Source organism: Thunnus thynnus, chromosome 7 (assembly GCF_963924715.1).
Source record: "Thunnus thynnus chromosome 7, fThuThy2.1, whole genome shotgun sequence".
Classification (NCBI taxonomy): Eukaryota; Metazoa; Chordata; class Actinopteri; order Scombriformes; family Scombridae; genus Thunnus; species Thunnus thynnus.
Genome location: NC_089523.1, coordinates 5486535 through 5506729, shown reverse-complemented (window position 1 = coordinate 5506729; position 20195 = coordinate 5486535). Strand labels below are relative to the sequence as shown.

The 20195-nt window shown below is 39.3% G+C and overlaps 1 protein-coding gene across 2 annotated transcripts in view; it reads right to left on the bottom strand.

The window, feature by feature from the left end:
• The window catches only part of lrrc75a (leucine rich repeat containing 75A), a 63149-nt gene that overhangs the window by 9175 nt on the left and 33779 nt on the right, over positions 1-20195 (bottom strand). The window lies entirely within an intron of this gene.

The window sequence follows — 20195 nt, the reverse complement described above, 5'->3', positions numbered from 1 at the left end:
AATCACAAGCAACCAACTGTGTGAACAGGAGGTCACTGTAGCATCAGGAACAGTTTTAGTGGCAAAAGATATAATATATTTCACTGACACTTCTTTGGAATATAGCACTTTGTTTTATTTATGTCTGCATACCTGGAGAAATATGTGTTTTAGAATAAGTAGTATTCATCCAGTTTACAGTGAGAGGGAAATATCCAAGTAAGCTAACCTAACCAATGTTATTTGGACATTTAAGTCAGTCTAATATTATTGGCATAACGTTTTGTAATTCTAGGTATATTGTGTTTTTTCTGTGAAATGTAATGTAAAGTGTCAGGCCAGATATGTCGACCGTATTCCACATTACCTCTTTTACTCCTCAGTTTTAAAGGGTGAAAGATTAGCAAGCTAACGTTAGTTTTGTCAGTTGGTTCATGGCTGGCTTACGCTACAGTTTCCCTCTGCAGCTAGTAGGTGTAAATGTTTAGTAACAGCAAAGAACTGTGTGGTGCAAATGGTTTAAATTTAGTGATGCATAATGCTAAATCTCCACTTAGTAAACACTTACATTATAACAAGGCTATAACTTCTCCTAGTTATAATATAAGTTAGACTTGTTATATAAACTTATGAACAGCTGGGGCTACTGGCTCCTAATGATATTGTTCATGTTGACTCACTGTCACACTGTCTTGACTTACTGGGACACTTAAATAGAACAGAGCCATTGTTAGTGTTATTAATAACACCTGTGCTTTTCCAACTGTGACAGTCAATATGTCCGCTGTGAAAAAGGCCTATTCGGCTGTGCCGGCAAACTATGTCTTACATACTAGCAAGGGCAGGAAAACCTGCTTGAATGGAGTGCAGGCAGCATATAACGTGGCCTCCCTATGAGCTGATAGTGGAACAGCAGCAGGTCATGGAAATGCTACGGTAAACTTTAAACTCTAATTGGAATTTTTGTTATTGTGTGAGAGGCGTTGCTCATAGTGATGAACTTACAGAGTATTATCTCACTCTGCAGCTCCTCACGGCACAAGCTGTCACTGTGCTGGTCAGCTTCTGAAGCGTATCCTGTCAGATCTATGGTGCCTCATAGCCTTAAAGTGCTTTCTGACAGCGAGTGGTTATTGTTGTGTCTGCCGCCAGGCAACGTCAAGGTTCTGTATTTTGATTGAGTGGCAGCAGGACACCCGACTAGGTCTGATCCTACTAATAACCTGCACCATACACCACAGGCTGCTGCTATCCACCTAGTATTATCTCATCATGTACAGTTCCAGTCAAAAAATTGGACACACCTTCCTATTCACTTGAATGAGAAAGTGTGTCCAAACTTTTGACTGGTACTACAGCTAAAACAAGCAGGTAGCAGCTTAAAATAGAGGAAATGGTTTGCAATGATTAATTAATGTGATTAATATAACAGGTTTTGCTAACTAGTATCATATTGTTTATTGGTCCATCAGACTTTGAAGCTGATGTTCCCCCAAGCCCGTTTCTCTTCATTGATCTGTTTGTGCTCTGCTGGTGAATAAAGGAGAATTTGGGGAACTCATGTATAGTTTCTCTCAGTGTTTTCTATGGTTGCCATGGTCACACTGGAAAAAGTTGAACCATCATCACCTCAGACTGCAGCAGCATATAGTTGTGTGAGTTCATGAGGACAGCAGCCGCCCTCCCTCTCCTTGTTGTCCCGTCTGCATTCACTTAAATTGACATGCCACAAAAAGAAAACACACCACTCTTGTGTTTGATACTTGACTCCAATCTTTTGGGGAAAAAAAATCCATCACAAGGTGGTTTTTCCTTGTGAAGGAAGGTGTCAGCCACATCTTGTGGCCTTCATCATGTGGAGTTTGGTCAGTTGTCATGGAGATGGTTTAGTTGTTATCAAAGAAGTGGACTTTGTAATGAGAATTTTTTGTCAAATGCTATTTCCAAGAACTTGAAGACTTTCAGAAAATCATGCTGCCTCATATAATATGAAACCTTTCAAATCAAAACGTGATGACAAATTAGTGAGTAGCAAGCTGGTTTGGTGGTATTTTTTAACACACAGTTATATTCGTTTTGAAGTATCTGGAATTTGTGGAGCTCATCCACAAAGCACCAAGCCCCTTTACAACCTGACACACTACTAATTTTATACCACCAAACACTAAACTATATATGTAACTGTGTCACATGTGGTAACTTTGGCATGGTGGAATCCCAACATATCAAAATTCTCTTTCCTTCTGACTTCAACAAAGAAAATGAAAACATAAGGAAAAGATTTTTATGCTGACAGTCCGTTATATTCTTAAACAAATGCTGTGCAGCTGCATAATTCAGCCCCTGGACTTGACAGGACAGATAATATGTTGACAGTCTGGATAGCCCTCATCTGATTTATGCCACATAACTTCTGTGTTTGTCTATTATGGACATCCTTCTCTGTGATGGGATTTGAAGAAATCTCTCAACAAGAATTCACAGTCAGATATCTCAGGGGACCTCAAGATGTTTCTGCAATTTCTTCTGCAATAACTTACATCTCTAGTTCAAATGTTACCAAAACAAAACTCTGGTAGAGATCTCTACAGCAGGAACTCTAGCAAAAAAAGTTGAAAAGAAATGTTTAATACTTCAAACGATTTATCTCAAGCTACAAACTAACCACTTTGTCACTTGTCAGCACCTACTAAATAATTCAGCTTTCTTGCATATTAAACCAAACCAACCAATAAAAAGCAGTAACGAGGTTTTCACAGAATTCACTGTAATTAGGTTGGCTTGCCTTGTTGTCATCACCACTAACTTCAGACATCTCCTGTGGGAAATCTTGATATTTCATCACCTGCAGCAGCTGTTCTCTGTAACATGAGGTTGTGCTTGCAACTTCTCAGCAGGAGAAGATCACATTTCAAAATTAAAAATTAGCATTACATGGACAAGAACACACAGCAAACAACCATGTACGGTACAGTGTGATACCTGTAATAATTGATGTGTTTTGGCCCACTGGGGCAGCAGAACAAGCTGAGAACACAACACTGATCTATTATCACATTATTATGTTGATATGGCACACATGTTGGCAAAGTGTTTTATTCAGAGTGCTCCGAATATTTTATAGTCCTGTTTCTTTCCACCAGCCAAATGTATGTTCAATTTTCACTCTCCTTTTAGCTCTGATTTTAGCAATTTGGGGTTTATTGTCTTATTCAAGGACACTTCTACACATAGGCAGAGCTGGGGATCAAACCAAACCAAATGCCAAACCTGCGGTTAGTAGATGACCCACTCTACCTCCTGAGCCACAGCCAGTGGAAACAATGGTAATGAGAGCTATGAGGGTGAATCAAAGCAGTAAAGATGTGGCCTAAATACCAAAACAATGAGCTGAAAAATTGTTAAAACACTATGTAGAGCTGAGGGGAACGGCAGTCAGGTGATACTTCTCTGTGGATTTGTTTCTACAAGTGATCCCTTACACATTACACATAGTCATTTTATCAATTGTTAATATGAAAATATTTATAATAGTTTATATACTTTAAATAATGACATAAAGATGTTAAAAACTACAATGGTCAGCTGTTTTTGGAAATCGCTGAGACATTTTCTAAAAAAAGCTGGAGCTGGAGCTGAGATATCATGGCAAAATGTTTCTGTGCAACATTTCAATCAATCAGATCATCATCATACACAAAGCAGCACTAACAAACATTATGATATGTACATATTTCAGAATAATGGCAATGACTTAACTCGAAAGGCATTTGCAGTGGCAAGAGGCAGGGCCTGGGGCCAGAGGCAGGTTAAGGAAGTCAGAAAGTATTGAGAGACTAAATCAATGTTGGTTTTGGTCTTTTCATGGGATTTGATGCCAGTAAGAAAAATTTAGAACACCATCCATATTCATTTAGTTATATCTGCCACAATACATTAAACACTTAAATTAATTTATTTAATATTTAAAATTGTGCATAATCCATTACAAGTATAATGAATTCAATCACCTTCTACAAGATTACAGAAAGCAGTTCTTTCACTGTAATGCAGATGGAGGGTTTTACACGTAATGCTTGACAACAAAATAAAGCTCCTGACCACCTGTTTTCACACATGTTGTATGTACCTAATAGAAACTTTGCAAAAAAGTCACGTCTTGCAAGTAAATGCAAATGAACAGTGAAAACACCTTGAGGCTGATGAGGCTACCCCTTACTGTCTGGGTAAGTGGTCTCAAACCACTTCCCACAGAGGCCCTCGAGGTTTCTGCACCAACCCAACTCCTCGCAGCAGCCCATTTCCTACTCTCTGAGTGAATGTGTGCTAATTAGTTAACACAGCTGGTGCATCCGTGCCCTCGGCTTTACATTACACGTGGTTTGAGACCACTGATCTAATTGTTACGGCTCATGTTCTCCTCCCATGCTCAGCTGCACCTCCCCTCTCCCAGCACTGCTCCGTCTGTCTGGACTCTGTACTCAACAGGAAACACACACACACACACACAAGAGGGTTTACATGATTCCAGAAAGTAAAATTACACATGTCTCAACCTGTGGACTATCGCCCATCACTGCCTTTCATCTCATGTGTTGTCAGCACAGAGAAATGTTTCCCATGCTTCACCCCTCCTCCCTCTGTCTCTGTCCAGACAATCTGCCACTTCTTTCCAACATCACTCTGGCCTGCTTGCTTTAAGGCAATAAACAAAGAGAAGCAAGACTAGGAGTGTGCAAATAAAAAGCAGATGAGACGATGAGAGAGCTCATGGTGGCTTTGGCTTCTGACCAGAATCCCACGCTGCAAAAAGAGATATATACAGCCTCTCTGAACTGAGGTCACTCACCCCTGTCTGAGCCACAATCAGCAGGATGTTGGGATGGAGACCTCGATATGAGACATGGATATAATTTAAGATTTTTACTACAAAATGTAACCGACCATTTGCTATGCCCTGCCCTCTTCCTACACCTGTCGCTACACCTGTCCAGCTTTTCTGTTTTGCATGGTACATATGCAGTTAAGTTTACAATGATACTGGTGGCAGATTTACCACTTGAAATTCTTCGTAATTTTGAAACAATGGGTCCTTGATTTCAGACAAAAGCAGCTTTAGCCATTGCAATTGATTTTAGCTAATTAAACTAACATTGACATTTGTTTGAAAACGCTCTCAGGACATGGCTACTTGACTGAAAACAATACGAACTGAATCGACCCCACACTGGCCTTGCACAGGGTAAAAAGGATCATTATTAGCAATATTTAGCTGTGCATCAGGAGGAGCACCAGCTTTATGCTTTATCACTGTCAGATTCAAGTAGCGTTGTTTGTTTAGTCACACTAGCATGTGGTTGGTCCATCACTTTGGTCCAAACTGAAATCTCTCAAGAACGCCATGAAATCTTGTACAGACATTCATGTCCCCCTCAGGATGAAACATAATCACTTTGTTCATCCCTTTATTTTCCATCTCGTGCCATGTTCAGGTTAAAATTTTAATTTGGCCAATAATTAGTTTTATGACCAACTACCTGCAAAACTAATAACATTCCCATCAGCCTCAGTTGTGCTTTTTGTTTAATGCTAATAAGCAAATGTTAGCACACTAACATGCTAAACTAAGTCATGGTAAACATAATACCTGCTAGACATCAGTTATCATTGTCATTGTGAGCATGTTAGCATGCTGTATTAGTGCAGCCTCACATAGGATGTGGATTTTGGTCAATTATTGTTCACCCCAAGTTTTCTAGAGTCTGCATAATGTTTCATCTTAGTGGATCTGACAGAAGCTGGGGTAAAAACACAAAAGAGCTGAAGGCGGTAAGAACCAATATTTGACTATGTCTGACTTCACCTCATCTTTCTGCACCTTCCCTGCACCTTTCCCACCGGCCCTGTATGGCCCCTACTGTCTCGTAATACAACTTGTACCACAGGGGGGACAGTGAGTCACTGTAGCGTCCAGTCTGCCCTCAGTCCAACATGAGTGGGAGAAGAAGTTCTGCTACCTTGGCAATGGCGGAGCCACTCTTCAATTCAACTACAGGCTGTAGTTGCTTTTGTAGTGAGCCCTTTTTTCCTCTGCTATTGCTCCATTAATAAGATTTGAAGACTTATAGTAGCTTTGATGTCTGCCGTGTGGCTGTTGATTGACAGCTGTGATTGACAGTTGGCTCAGCTGTTGCTCTCCCTGGCTCTGGGACACGCAGTCGAGTTGGACTATTGTTGTGCTATTGTCCGCTCCACTGCAGATACCATCACATCTGTGGTTCATCTGGCCCTCACTCACCTGGAGAGCAAGGACCCTTATGCCAGGCTGCTCTTCCTGGACTTCAGTTCCGCATTCAATACAATCATTCCACATACCCTGATAAACAAACTGTCACTTGTTGGACTCAGTTCATCTCAGTAACTGGGTGCTGGACTTTCTAACAAAGAGGCACCAGTCTGTGAGAATGAAAAGATGTCACTTCCTCCCCCATCATTCTCAACACTGGTGCCCCTCAGGGATGTGCACTGAGCCCCCTACTGTACATACTGCTGACTTATGACTGCTCAGCCAAACACCAGAGCAATCTGGGACTCATCACTCACAGCAATGAGTCTGCATACAGACAGGAGGTGGAGGGACTGGAAGCCTGGTGCAAAAGCATCAACCTCGCAATCAATGTGAACAAAATGAAGGAGATGGTTGTTGACTCTGAGGAGTCACACACCACTCCTCCTCCTCCTCTTCACATCTGTTGTAGAGATGGTCACCAGCTTTAAATTTCCTGGGGGTCCACATCTCAACATCACCTGGAGCACCAACACAGCCAGCACAGTGAAGAAGGCCCACCACCGCCTCTCTGCTGCCAGTAGACAAGCTAGCATTAGCTTGGGTCCGAAGTAGCGGGGTGTGTTTCCAGAGTGTGAAAGGCAAAACCCATTTGGAAGGTCCTGACTCCAAACGGAAATGATGGTGCTGACCATAAGCTGCAACTCTGGGCTTCAAACCATGGATGTATAAAGAGAACTGGATACAGGAAGAGCGCCAGGCTTTGAAGCAAATTTGACATAGCGGCCAAACCGTGTAATTACAATGTCATGTGATGCACACTGGCCCAAAAAGACTTATTCCCATAGACTTACATTGCGAAAGAGACGTCTGTAAATCAGCGGATACACTTTTTTGAGCACCACAACCCCCGCGAAATGACTTGTCTCTCTATCAGAATTTGATCCATTTGGTCCTATCATATTTCAAAAGCCTAGAAGAGCCGCGCGATTGAATTGTTTCATCCCCATTCAAGTTAGCCAGAGGGCTAAACCGGAAGTAGCCGTCTCGGCCGGTGAAAGTCACTACTGTGCTTGCTCTATGGGCTGTGCAGATGCAGAAGTTGTTGAACTTTTTTGGCTTCATGCGCCACTGACCAACTTTCATAGGAATGAATGAGGCCCTGCCTCCAACACTGTATCCAGTTCTCTTTATACATCCATGCTTCAAACCAACAGGTGACGTCATATCTTGATACGTCCATCTTTACTATATATACAGTCTACTGTTGTGCACCATTTCAGGGGCCATCATGCCAAACTGGACACATATGCTGAATGCCCTTAAGTTTTGGCAAAGGAAAGCTGCATCTCAACGAAGAACTAACTAAGAATCAAAGTGATTTATTATTATGGTGAGGACACATAAAGCAGAAAATTTCAGAAATCTATTTGGAAACCAAAAGGGGGCATTAAGGCCCAGCGTTCCAAAGCTGATATCTGATGACCCAAGTACCTCTAATTATCACATTGACAAAATAACATCTTATGAGTCATAAGCTACTCCTCCACTTATTCCTATAAATGTAGTCTGTATAAAGACACAGGGACTTTGTCACAGCCTGGATTTCATATCGCATCTCTAAAAATGCCACTTTTATCTCAGCATGTCACCGCGAGGCTTAACTGTGTTTCACCTCCATCCCTGCATCATCCTCTCTCTGGCTGTTCCTGTCTGACTGTATCTCTCTATATCATCCGTCCAGATATACAGTACATAACACAAATCATGTCTATGCTTCTGCTTGATCTCTTCCTCTGAAAGATCTGAAACCACCCACTTGTTTCCTGAAACAGACTCACAAGGTGAATCTAGGTGAAAGTGACTACATTTCACCAGCAGCATCCTCTTCAGACATGAAATGTAAATGGAGGAGATGATAGAGGTGAAGACATAGACGGTACATTTAAGTATTAAAATAATGCATGACTGAAGATCTTGTCCATATTTCTCCTCTACCTGCCTGCCTGTGTGTCTGTGTGCCCCGGAGATCATTTATCACCTAGTCAGCTGGTGTGTGCACATGCTGAAGATCCTCTCCTGTTCTTTGACAGCACAGGTGAGAAAACACCCCTTCTTCCATCTCGTCCTGTACAACAAGGTTTACGAAGGTAGCATAGAGCGTGTGAGCGGTTAGGGTTATGACTCCCTGACTGTGTTACTGTAAGTACCCACAACAGACGATCAGGAGGAACATTTCTTAGATCTAAGATGCAGGAAATAGCACTATTCTCTGTCTGAATGGGCAGCTGTCACATATTTCAAGACACATGACTGAGTCCACTGAAATCATTTAAAAGATTTTTTCTGATCATGTGCCATTTATGCAAAGTCACATTCCCAGCAATCACGACAGCATCTGATTAAACTAATTAGGCCAACTTCAACCACAGAGGAGGAGCGAGAAATCAGCTGCTAGAGTACTCAGGTGGAAGAGAAGTCAGCATACACATGGATACCTATGACACTGATTGGACAGCACTTGCCCAGCTGCTACATCAGCTCGAACACCGACATCAGGTCTATTGTTCTCACTTGTCCAGGTGACCCGCATGAGTGTATTTTTGTCAGACTTCTCCAAGGGGCTGAACCATAGGACCCTCAGAAATTCTGGTGACTGAATACGAAGATTTTATTGGTTTAGTTCTTTTGGACAAAGACAGAAATTGGTAAATTTTGCAAGATTTCACTACACTAATGTGTGATGGGATGTTTGCATGTTTGGATGAGTATCTCTCGTTTTTGTAAAATTGGAAGAAAAGTATTGCTAATGCAAAAATAGTAGATATTTTGAGGGCATAATTGATCTATTTTTTGTTTTTCTGTTCATTTTCTATTCATTAATATTTTAACATCGAATTGGTGTAATCTGGAAGAGTCACTCAGAGCAGGAGTCAGAGAATTATCGCCTAATTCTGCAGCTCTACTGAGCGTTTTAGCTTCTTTTAGCTAAGAGTTTTGTTTTTATCAAAAAATTATTGTATGTAGTTCAGCCTCTCCGCTCTTATTAACCCCTGTAGGCAGCCTTTACCAGCAAAAAGGCTGTGATAAACCCACTGTACACCACACTCCCAGCACCAAACAGAAGACAGACAAAGTTGGCGACTGGCTGACTGTGTAGCTTTTAGCAGCTCAAGAGACAGATATTTTCTCAAGAGTTGATGGAAGTCAAAACAAAGCTAAAAGAAGAGTGAATATTGGACGTACATTCATCAAGTTGCCAGAAACATGACTCTAAATGAATGCTTGGTCTGTGTCTGCTGGATGTGTAGGTAGGTAACTTTTAGGTAGGTGACACATTAGCCCTAACAACTTGATAAACTACCCCTATTACAATTCTAAGCAGGTTTTGAGTATGTAGTACATTCACACTGTTAAAAGCGACAAAATTAAGTTCACTCAAAAATGTTAAAAAGTTTAATTGACAGTAGCTTTCTAAAGTCACTGTTTGATTTACGTTGGGTGGCACAAGTATTGTGTAATTTCCGGTTGTTGATAGTATTTAGTATGGAATTGGGACATGTGGCTGTGTATCTGGCAGCTTGCTTTGATGATTTTCTGCCCCCTAGTGGACAACAATTGATTACTACATCTTTAAGAGCAGCATATTCTGAGCTGTCCTCGCCACCAGAGGACCTCGTCTACTGTCCGCTACCATCAGTACAGTGAGTAACTTTTGTGATGTCACATAAAATCCCTCTGAAGTAATTTTAAACGCAACTACTCTCATAAAGAAAAGTATTTATCACATTGTCATATCTTCGATTATAATCTTTCCGCTAAATGAGGTGAAGCAGAAACCAAACTGTGACTGAAGCAGTTGGCTCATGTTCATCTACAAAACACGCTGGCAACAATTGAGAGTTGCTCTGTACAAAGCATCTTTATCTGTGTCAGTAGCAGTGGTGTTCAGTGGGTAATACCATTATTCATACAGCTACAAGAGGTCACTGGTCCACTAGGAATAAACATGAGTCATATTGAGACGCAAACAGATGACGGTGTTGAATTGTGGAGGAGGCCGGGCTGGAGATGGAAATGGCAAACCATCAGTACTATTTTATCTAATTTGAAATGTTTATGTATTCATATGAATGCATTCAACATGAATGGCATTAGCTGACTGGTGTGCCACTATGTCACTGTACAGTAGTGAGCTTTATATCATCGACACAGACAGCAAAGGTTACATTGGAATTTCTGTGCTTTACCACAATACTTTATATGACAGTGTGCTGCATAATAAAAGACAGATCATCAATTTTCTAAACAAGTATATGTTTTATAGAGAGTGGACAGGCAACACCTTTTGGTGTTTTTGAGCTTTTTAATATGTGTTGAAGACAGAAGGAAGTGGTGGGATTAAAAACATGTGCTCCACTACACCATATAGAGACATAAGGTACTTTCAAAAATTCATTTTTTTCTTCTAAGCCTTGTGAGAGGCGATCATTAAAATTTATCAAAAGCATAATCCGCCTGAATCACCTTTTCTACTGAATCTTTTATCATCTCCTACTCCGCAGCATCACCAGTGCCTCTCTCACAATCTCATACATGTTTAGAAATGGCTGTTTCATTGTTTTCTCCAGGTTTCCTCTGTGTGCTTGTACTGCTGCCACCCCATATAAAGGGCAGAAGATGGTATTTAGCACTGGAAACTTTTAAAGGGATGTTAAACAAAGCAGGTCGGCAGGCACAAAAAAGTATGTGCACAAAAAGGTGATATTTATTAATTGGGAAATTTGGCAAAAATAACTTAAGCCAAAGCAAACAAACAATAAAATCTGCAGCCTCACAGCAAGCTGCCACCACCTAACTGGAACCTACCACCTGCTCAGGTAAGTATGGGGGTGAGCTACACAGATACAAGACTTTCAAAGCACACAGAACACCACACAATTATGAACACTGGATCGTTCTGTTACTGCTAACAATCACAGTCTACTATAAGCACACAGTTAATAAATTCAACCAAATGTCATTTACTACAGAACAATTTTACCTTCTCATATCCTTAAAATGTCCAGTCTTTCACTGCCAAGAGGACCTAATGATATAAACCTGTTTGCAGTCTCCCTGATTGAGCAGCTGATCTACCCCCAACAACACAAGCAGAACGACTGAAAGAACATACAGAGTGGGCTGACCCTTCTACCAGATCATAAACCTGTAAACAAAGATAAACCACACATATCAACCGATGTATTCAATTATTAAAAAAACCTAACCGACTAATGAACGGAAACACTTGACTGATATAATGATGATTTAACACACAAAACAATGATAATGTTGGGGAACAGGGCCCATTGAAAAGGGAGAAGAGCTATTGTAAAGCCAGCAACGGCATTGCAGGTCACACTTGCTGAGCTAACTATGCTGTCCAGTGAGGGAAAGCAGAGGTGGACAATTTGGGACCTGATAGGGAGGGCAGAGAGAATGACTCAGAGGACAAGTCAAGGAAAGAGAAAAAAAAAAGATTTGGATTAAATTGAGAATTTAAATCCGAGTGCTTTTGAAGTGTTCGGATTCATTTTAAAATCCATTCATTCCAATTCATTATCTCAAAAATTGGTTAGTTATAGTCTGTATTAATATTTAAAGACTGAAGTTCACCTTCCTATCTCAAATAATTTTGACAACTGCGAGCATGTGGACAGCTAAAATTCATCCTTTTTCAAACTGAGGATACATACTAATTAAGCTATTGCTTTTATGTACAATAATAGAGGTCTGTCAGGTCTCTTCTCTTCACTCTGTGGATACCAGTGTTTCTTTTCTTTTCCCCATCGATAGCATTTCAAACAGAAAAACTGAAATGATATCTAGATATTTGCAATCCAACAACAGAGTTTGACATTAGAAAATGCTGCAGTTATCTACATTACCAGGAAACAGAAAGAACAAGGGCTCTTTTCTGCAGCATGGTGTCCAACACCATACAAGGGTAAATCCATCGTAGATGAGGCAGAGAAACCAATTTCTACTCCCACAAGAGGAAAACAAATGGCCAGAGTGCTATGCAGCCAGTAAAGGGTGGGGGTGAGGAGTAAAGGAGAAACAAAGAACTCATTAACTAAAATAGATGTTCTGACTGCTGTTACAAAAGCTTGAAATGAAAGTGATACAATTTCAAGATGAATGAATACTGACACAAAATACCCAGGAGACATTTCTCCTTTCTTGTCTTAAAAGAGTGAAAACCTACAGCCTCGTAATGACAGCTGAGACATTCAAAGTTATCCACAGTGGCTATATACTTCATAACATTTGTTTACTTGTGTATTGAGGGCCAATAAATGCTAAAGCCCACTGGGCTAGACTGATTTGGATAGATTTAGAAAATGGTAAAATTAGTTTTAAATATTGATTTTGATTTTAACTGTCAATAATATTGTAAATTATTAATTGTGATGAAAACTAACAGCATGTAAGTCTGATTTATTTAAAGCAGTATTAATTGTTTTTTGGTTGCTTGGGGGCAGTGGAACAAGCTGTTAGTTCAAGCTTAGTGGTCTCCAACCCCTGAGGGAAATATCTGTCTCTGTAGCTGCTTAATGCTCCACTATGTTCACCAGCTAGTTGCTAATTTTTTCTGTCTGCTGTGCAGGTCACGTTCAATGGGTTTATTAGAGCTTTTTGCTGAAAACAGCTGCCTGCTGTTGCTGGAAATGAGGTTGATGAGAGCTGTGAGAGTGAATCATAACAGTGAAGTTGCGGACTGTTGAAGCAAAATAATGAGCTGAAATACGGTAAAATGCTCCATAAAGCTTATGGGAAATACAGAATCAAATGACAACTCCATGGGTTGGTCACTACAAGCAATCTCTTTCACATTACAGTGATGTTATAAAAATATTGACATGGATATAACTTGATTCTGGGTGGAGGAGAAGTTTTATGCCTACCATAGAAAGGAATTCATTCTTTGTGGTTTGTGGAATGTCTGAATAAGAGATTATATTGCACAATCAAAATGACCAATGAAAAGGAATTTTATTTGTTGTTAAGAAGCTGCTGCATGCTTTCATCAAAAAAATTACACAAATAACTTCCCTTAGACAGAGTCTTCTTCAACTGCTGATCAGTGGTGAGCTTCATAACAAAAGCAGCAGTGATTGAGTGTGAAAGGGTGCAAGATGGAAAATCAATGACTTCCTACAGACAGGAAAATGGGTTAGAAATAAGCAATTCTACATTTCCAATAACTGCTTTTTGCCTGCTTTTCTCTCTGCAGGGGTTTCTGTCAAATCATACAGAATATCAAATATTTGTTGGTGTTAAGCCATCAGTTGCTTCAAATTAAAACTGTGGCCCATAGCAGTCAAACCCTATATTGATTTTTCATGTCCTTTACTGCCACACAGACATAAAGATTTAAATTTATATTAGGGCAAATATCCCTGTTTGTTTTTTTGCCTGCTGGTGAGATGACACAGATGAGGGAAATGAAGGGGCAAAAAAGAGCAGAGAGAGGCACAGATATCCTGAGTCAACACTCCACTTCTCTCTCTACTGGCTGTCAGCGCACAGGTGGGAAGCAGCCAATAAATCTGTTGGTGTGACAGCAACAGCCAGCCAGTCAGCAGGCGGCAGACATGCCGAAAGGTTGGCACACAGACGGGTACAGAGACAGACAGGCAGACAGGTCGGGGGGGTGGGGGGGTCTTAGGCAGTGACCTCATTTAGGATGCTAGTGGCCTAAGAGTAGAAGCTCTTCCTGATCCTCTCAGTGCTGGCCTGCTATTGTGGAGCACAATAGTTTTATCAGTGTTTGAATGTTTGAACTTAAACTCAGTTGTAATAAACTGGAATTAACCTTTAAGATAAATAGAATTACAATATGAAATAGCTGGATTTGTAATGCAGCCATCGATTGTGATTATCTAATGATGATACTGGGGGTAATATGTTGGTGTGAGCTTGAGACCTGTTGGGTTTTTCTTGTTTCCATCTGCTTCTCTGTTTCCTGGCACAACCCCACCCACTCCCACACAACCATGAATTCAATCAAACACAGCTGACAGGCAAATCAATCAAATTCTTTCTTAAAGAGAAATGTCTTGTCCCAATGTTGCTAAAAAAGTAACCCTGCCCTCAGAATATATGCTGTCACATTGTTTACCTCACATTTTTTTCTGCAGGGTCCCAGACCTCGGTTGTAAAGCAGAGAGGAGTCCAGGTCTGCTGGCTGCTCCACATATTCAGCTCTGCAGCTGCCTCATTTCAAACCACTGAGCAGACTTGTTGAGTACATTGAAAGGAGCTGTTGTTAAGCAGCCAGACAATGAACAGTAATCCTTGTTAATCTTTCTTTTTTTCTCTCCGCAACTCACAACCACAGTTACTCTTGTTTTACAGACAATAACAAAGTGCCAGCCAATTGATTTACATTTTATACACGCTTTCCTAAACAGCAACAATGTCCATTTTCATTGCTACAGTGTCATTTTTCTGATTGGGATCGCTGAGATCTCAGATAAAAAGTTACAGATCAGATCCAGAGCTGCCAGGCCCAGCTGGACCTGATCACACCCCCTTCTCGGTCCAATACACTCTTAGCAGGAAATGTGATGTAAGACCTGAACCTGGGGATCTGAAAGCAAACTTATCCAAAGGAGACAAATTATAGTGCAGTTTGTTTTCCAGAAGAGAGATTTTTCTATGAAGGATCACCAACTTTCTTGACTCTTTCTGCTTTTGCAACTATTTAACTACTCACAAAAAAATCAAAGCCTTTCATAAAGGGCCAGTGTAAGATAAATAAGAAGTTTCCTGGACTACGAATCATGCAAAGTTACTCTAGTGGAGTCCCAGAATAAAAATATAGAGCAGGAAATGAGCATAACAGGTCCCCTTTAACTAAAAATTTGCAGGTGAATACAAACATAAAAACTGAATAATATCACATGGTTGGCCTGATGGAGGTTCTATTGAGCCAAACAGAATATGCTGTTTGTCCTCTTTTTTCGATGGTATGTCATAAAACCTTTTTGAAAGGTTAAAAGGGACCTTGTGTTGCTGTATTCACTGTGTTAGAATTTTACTCAGGTTAAATGCAAACCACACAGTAAAGGCTAAAAAAAAGCATATTTCAGTTGCTACAGTCAATGATTGTGATGACTTTAAAACCTGAGATCTGTACAGTGCACAGTCTACAGCATTATTTGTTGCACACACACACTGAAACAGAGACAGGTGTTTTTCATTAAATCACAATTTATCCTTGTAACTAATGGTACAGGAGGTTACTGTATGATGTTTGTTAGGAGGTTAAAGATGACAAAAGACCAATTTACCCTCAGATAATGAAATACACACTTACAGTTATAGATAGACCCTCAGGAAATTTGTCATAGTGAGATGCCAATATCTGTTTCAGCTCCTGCAGACTTAATTAAAAATCTGTCTTCCAATCTGTCGCCCATTTTATATCTCAACATTATGACTAATATGTAGACAATAGACAATTATTCATTGTGCAGTTTGGTATGCTCACTAACACTGTTTACACTAGTACAATTTATTTATCATCTTGTACTTTTTCACTTGCTTGTTCTTAGGAGGTAATACTAGCTTCAAATGACATTTGAAGTATTTTCAACATGCAGAGTGTATTTCAGCCACCCATTATAGCAGTAAATACAAAGCATCAGTGTTTTTTGATACTACCAATAGAAGTCACCAAAATTAGAAATGTTCAAATCCTTCATATATGGGCTTTATAATGTCACATAAAATACATAAAACTTTTTCAATAATGCAGAAAACATGACAAACAGCTGTCTGGTCCTTCTAATTCATTGCTGCTATCTCAAGGAAAATCAGTATTAACTTCTTGATTCAGCTGGCTGGTGATATTCAAAGCTTTTCAGCTGCATAGTGGCTAAAGCTCTAAGAAGTGGCTTTTGGAAAATGAAAAGACTATTTTAAGACTGTTTAGTTGGCTCGCCATCTGCTAACATGACATTCTGAGAAGGTGTATTGTAAAAATAACCTGGGTTCAAAACTCCCTCCTATGTCTAGTTTTTTCAGGATGATTACTGTGAAAAATCACATTTAATTGTCTAATCCTCAAATGTAAGAAGAGTCCATGTTTCCCAATGTTTCCAGGAAAATATTTTGTATTATATTCAGGTCCATACATTGAGTGTTAAATCTGTTGAAAATTGGAATCACAATACTCTCTTTAGTCACATACTAAGTCTATGTTGTTGAACAGATTTGGGAAGAAATCAATTTTGATGCAACTTTGACTGTTAGTGATAAAACGTTTGGAGTAAATAATGCAATCTAGTGGAAATACTGACTATACTTGGCTAGATCCAAGGAATCCACATGATAAGAATATTGAAGTCATTTGTCCGGTATGGACCAAAATATAAACATGCTTGTTATAGTCGACCATCTAGCTCAGTGGTTCCCAACCTTCTTTGTCTGATGTACCATCACATCTGTCAGATGAGCTCATCCCTTCATTGACATCACCTGTAATGTGCCAAATATGCTCATTTCAGCTGGTTTCACAGTGGATGTCAAGTAACACTACATGAGTGGATATTGTTGCAATAATTTTTTCATAGAATTGCATTGTCACTGTTGAGGTTTGGTCAAGTTTGCATTCCTACAACTACAACTTGAACCTGCAAAAGGACCCTTTAACCATTTATCCACCACTAGCTAACTATTTTAACTGTTTATCCATCAGTCTTAGCTAGCTATTTCAACTTACTCTTAGCAAGCTATTTCACCTGTATATTAATTAATCTTAGGTAACTAATTCAAATGTTTACTAATTATGTTTAGCTAACTATTTCACCATCTACTAATTTTGAATACTCATTAAAAGTGTTTAATCATTGCATTTTAAGGACTCTTTAAAGTTTATCCATTACTTTTAGCTAACCATTTCCACTTTGCTGCTCACTTTTCACGATTAGTTTTCATACAGTCTCTTTGAAAACATGGCTTTGTGGTGTTACAGCTGACCCAGGTTGGTGGGAAGTATGTACTGCACAATTAACTTACTAAAAATCAGCATCACACCAATTTGTAATCCCAATTGTATGTGTATTTTCCTCCTAAACACAGATATGTCTTTTCAATCAAAACTATTTTTAAATGCCTCTATCAGTGCTGCCAACTTAGTGACTTTGTCGCTAGTTTTAGCGACTTCTTCTCAAAAAAGTGGCCAGCGACATATCTAACAACTTTTTGGACAGACCTTGTCTCCTCTTCTTGAAGGAAGTGGCCAGTATTTCTCAATGAATGAGAGCTGATTTGGCTCTCTAGATTGACTGTGTTCAGTGGGACAGAGCAGCAGCAAGTTCAGTGGACTTATCATCAGCCAGACAGAGTCATGAATAAGCTATGAATGTGTGTACCTACTGACCAATCACTAATCCACATTGTTTTTATTCTAAATGATTTAAATATTATTTGGTAGATTTAGATGCACATTGAGGAGCTGCTTGAAAAAAATAACTAATGACATAGCTAGTTTCAGTCAGTTTAGTCTAATTTAACTTAATTTTCTTTAGATTTTTTAAAATCTTGTATGTATATAATTATGTAATGATGTCACAGATATGTAAATTAGCATGCAACATCATCTAGTGACTTTTCCTTCAGTCTTTAGCTACTTCCCACTGAAAATAGTTGGCAACACTGGCCTCTATATTCTTTCCATGTACCCCCCTAGCAACGGCAGAATTACCCCCTGGGGTAAATGTACCCTTGTTTTGGGAATCACTGAAAATCAGTGTAATTTTTGTAGTCTTAGTAGTTGGGTAACACAAGAAGCCACAAAACAATCCAAAACTGTAATGGACAACTGAGCGGATCGTCAGTGTTTGGTGCCTTTGCAGTTTATCAAATGTTTGTCACCTTTCTTCATTGACTCCAGGAGGGGCAGACATAATTTTTCATGGAGATATGTGTGTGTGTGTGTGTGTGTGTGTGTGTGTGTGTGTGTGAGGGCGTTAATGGTGTGTGTTTCATGCAAAAGGATGATTCAATCTCATCTCTTGCCCTGCGATGCAGAGTAAATGAGCCCTGTCTCTTCTCTAGCTAATCACTCTGACTGGAGTTCATGACAGCCTGAAGTGCCGACTGCAACACTGCTTTGATTAAATCCCCTTCACCAGTACAGAATTACTTAAGATAATTATCAAACTCATTCTCGTCTGCGGCTATCATTTATTTCCATTATAGGTAAAGACATTGCATCTAAAGCTGAGCGCTGAGCAAAGTATTCTATAAGACAAAAACAATCTATCAGTTTTGTTTACTGTGAAGTCATTGACACCTGGGATCCAATGTACCCATACTGAAGAATTATTTTCCCGATACAAACCCCCTCTACATTATTTGTCTGCAAATAGTCTGTTTTGTTGAGGGTGTGACACCTGGTGTTCATGCTGACACCTGAGGAGGAGAGACTTTCATTTCTTACTGTTGCTCCTTTCACACAGCAGTGGGAATCTTCTCTCGAAATATATCCTGCTACAATGTCGTTTTGATACCTTCTGCTCCCACCAGGATGCATTTTATAGCAGGTCTAAATGTTTCCATGTTAGATTTAGGTTGCAGTGAATGGAACAGAAATAAAGCCTTTAAATCCTTTTTATAATAAAATTTGATATGATTCTATGTGTTAGAATGTTTTATTACTTTTTTATTGATATGGTTGATATATTTCAGTTACCTTACTTCTTCATTTAAAACCACCACAAAATATGAATATTATGCTGTAAAGGATATCAGGTGAAATCTGATGGCTATGTCTACAAATGAAGAAAAATATTTACTCAGGTATACATGTACTCCTAATTGTTATGTCTTTTCTTTCCTTCTCTGAAATGTCAGATAGATGAGAGTCCTAAAACTGAAAAATAACTTACTCCAAATGTCTCATTCACCAAAATCTAAGTGTTCTGAGGCAAGACGACGTCATTTACTCTTCTCTCCAACATTTTTCTCTGCCAGCAAATTTCACTTAGACTGTCAATTGACACAGTAAGAGTTGAAAATTAAGATGCCAGCAATATCAAAATGTGTCTCACTTTAATTTCTAAATTTCTAACTTTAAAAGTGTAAAGAGATTCAAAACCTCTCATTTCCTTTCATTCATCGCACATATTGCTTTCCACTTCTTTCTTGGTCGTGGAAGGTTATAATTAATGTAATCTACTTTTTAATTTGTTTGCTAATATTGCATGTGATAATTCATGACAATTAAAAAATAACAAATAAAAATTGTGCACCAGATGCACCAGAGAGCAGAGAAATGAAATTCCAGCAAAGACCAATAAAACCATCAAGAAAAACAGCTTTTTCTTTTTTCTCCTGAGTGATAGCCAGTGGATTTACATTTATGGATACTCTATCTGTGTTATGCCTTAACCCAAGAAATAAATTCAATTAAGCCGTCAGATGCTTTCAAAGTGCTCTTTTGCCAGTGGAATACGGTGCTCTGCGTACATGAAAAGATGCCCTTTTGACATGGAGCTTAGTTTAATCATTATTTGCTTGCTATGCTTTACAGACCTGGTGAAACACGGCTTGGTCGCTTATAGTTGCTTTTGATGGCTGATTTGCATATTGTGTAACACTGCTGCATATATCAAATCCATCCAAATTTCCATTTTCATTTGGCTGCAGACCTTCAAAATGAGGTTTCTACATAATGTAGCTGCAAAGAGGAAAAATCACAGAGAAAGGTGGCAGTCTAACACAGGTTCAGATTTTTGATAAGTTTTGAATGTCACACTGAAATACAAATTAAATAATACAAACAGAGATACAATTAAGGTAACAATGCAGATTTAAAAAGATGGATGACAAACAAGGAGAGGGATACTAAAAGGCTAACAGAGAGAGAGAAGGG